Raw genomic sequence first — 2,500 nt, 5'->3', positions numbered from 1 at the left:
ACGATAGCACTATTTGCTCATTGAATAACTACATAAAGGTTTTGGATCTAAGGTTTTGGGGAGGCGCTACTGTTTAAGCATGGGATAAGCATTATATCCTGGTATTTCAGCAGTATTTTGTCTTGTTCATACACAATGGCAACAATGATTCCCGTGTTTGTCAATCAAGAACTTAGTGATCAATGAAGTTATCAGGTTAGTTATATTTTGGGTAAAATTACTATGTGAATTGATTGTTCCTTTCCAATATGCAGGTCCATTGGGCAACTATATTATTTTCTCTATAATAAAGCAGCTATTCTTTCTCTTCAAAACTTTTTTAACCAAAGATGTACCTTATGCAGTCTAAAATGTAGGAAACATCTTCAATACACCAGATTTTAAAGACTGATATAAATGGTTTCTCATTTTAGGGACATGAAATTGCACTGTTTCAGGGTGTATACCATAAGCAAGACATGTAGCAAAGGCCGCAGCAAATACTCCACAGTCACTGCCATTTGACTGTTGTTGAACAGGGAGAACTTGAATGCCAGTAAAATTTGAATGTCCAACAAGATTGAGTACCTGCTCTTGTACTTCATTTAGAATAATGTTATGATACAGACTGTCATACAAGTTGACAGTGCCATCTTCACACCCTACTGAGCCTACACATACCCAGTGGGCATTACCAGTATGCAAAATCTGAATAAATTCCCCATTAACTTGATTGAAGTTTCTGACAGGGCCCAACGTTGGTCTCTATAAGCCCTCCACATCTGGATTAATGTTTCTGAGACAAACATGTACTTCATGGATAATGTCACAGTCAAGCCAACCATTGGGTGACGAAATCAGTCGGTAATGCCCATCCTTCAGCTTTGCAAGTGATGCTGACTTTTCTGAAGAGCATTTTGAAACTCCAGTTATCACAACTCCATCATCAGATGTATTGAAAGAGTCATTAACAACTTTTTTGCTTTGTTCAGTTTTTCCTCCTGATTCACATACCATACATTCCCAAGTTGTCATTGCATGATTCGGCATCCGCTGGAAGTTTAAGCAGGGCAAATGAAAAAACTTTCCACTTTGACAAAATGGGTTATGGCATTTCAGCAGTTTCTGAACACAGTGGCTTCTGTTTGCACGTGCAGATAAAATCTAATTTGAGAGCTTCATCCAAAATATCTCTTGTCTGTTTGCATTTTGATTTTTCATTTTTGGCTGCCGGTGTTTTTTTGGCACAGGGGACAAAACCACTTGCTAGGTTCTTTTGTAATTTTCAAACAAGATAAATGAAAAGTAGAAATGGGGCATGCTTGGTTTGTGCATGTCACCACAGGCCCTCCAGTTGCCAGTCTGCAAAAACAAGCAGAATTGGGATCAGGTGATGAATGAGACAAACTTCGCTTTTGAGTATACCACCTTCCCAGAATTTCTGGTAGCACACAGTATCTCCAGAGGTGATTAAGTTTGGAAACAAAAGAGTGCCAGTGGCTGACATCAGGCAAAATTCTTTCACAGAAGAGATCAATTTGCTCATGAAAACCACAAACAACAAAGTCACAGTAAAGCTTTCCAGCAGTGAATATTTGCTGTTGGGTTTGGTAATAGTAGGCATGTTCCCTTTTTAGAATTGCATCTCCATTTTCTAACTTCAAACAAGAGTTGTATTTGTTAATAAACTGCTTCAAGTCTGTATCCTTTAAACAATAGGGGCATTTTACCTCCCCACATCCATCCCCACAGCAATTACACCTATACAAAAAGTCAGGTGTGGCATGTAACAATGTATACTGTTTATTGATAAACGTGCCACATTTCGTTACTGGAAAGTTGATGTGCTTTTCCTTCATGATCTTTTCATAAGCTTCAATAGCAGCACTTTCATGTTTACAACCATTTTTTGTAGCCTCTGTACTAAATGTGAAAATGTTTGGGTAACAAATTGTTTTAATAAGTGATTGTGAGGGCTGTGCTGGTTGGTGTGACATGCTGCTTTGCTAATTGATGCCCCAATTCTCCCAGCCCTGTGACGATAGAAGCTAGGGCCCTTTTGACTGGCTTCTGGTATCTTCCTCTATGAGCCTCACCTCTTCATCAGTGATTTTTGGGAAAATTTTTTCACAGGCCTTGAGTAGGTCATGATACTCGAAGTCTAGGTACTTCTTGTCAAATAAATCTGAGATAGTTGGTACGTTTCTGTTCTTAGAAACAAAAGCATCCGAGAAGGGGTGAATCAAACTTAAAGCCGCAGCCTTAGTCTTGCAAGAATTCAGTTCTGCATAAAAGTTCATTAGTTCAGTATCACCTGGGACGGGAGCTGCCACCTTCGCCACCTCACTAGAATGACTGCCTGTACTTCCTTTGGTAGTCGTCAAATTGTTGATAGTTTCATCCAAATTTCGCTTAAGTTTCTTTGCTGAGCGAAAATCAATGTCAGCGATTGGGGCATAAGCAACCTCTTTCACAGCGGTGGGTAACAGCCAGGTGCATTTTACCTGTGTACAGGTTAATT

At 39.4% G+C, this 2,500-nt stretch overlaps 1 protein-coding gene and 1 pseudogene across 1 annotated transcript in view; both read right to left on the bottom strand.

Moving 5' to 3' along the window:
- The window catches only part of LOC140927156 (pyroglutamylated RF-amide peptide receptor-like), a 25,957-nt gene that overhangs the window by 5,753 nt on the left and 17,704 nt on the right, over nt 1–2,500 (bottom strand). The window lies entirely within an intron of this gene.
- LOC140921273 (uncharacterized) overlaps nt 1–2,500 on the bottom strand; it is a 3,237-nt pseudogene that overhangs the window by 229 nt on the left and 508 nt on the right.

The sequence above is a fragment of the Porites lutea genome, chromosome 1, assembly GCF_958299795.1.
Source record: "Porites lutea chromosome 1, jaPorLute2.1, whole genome shotgun sequence".
Lineage (NCBI taxonomy): Eukaryota > Metazoa > Cnidaria > Anthozoa > Scleractinia > Poritidae > Porites > Porites lutea.
The sequence above is the reverse complement of the archived record's forward strand: the minus strand, read 5'-3'. Positions and strand labels throughout refer to the sequence as shown.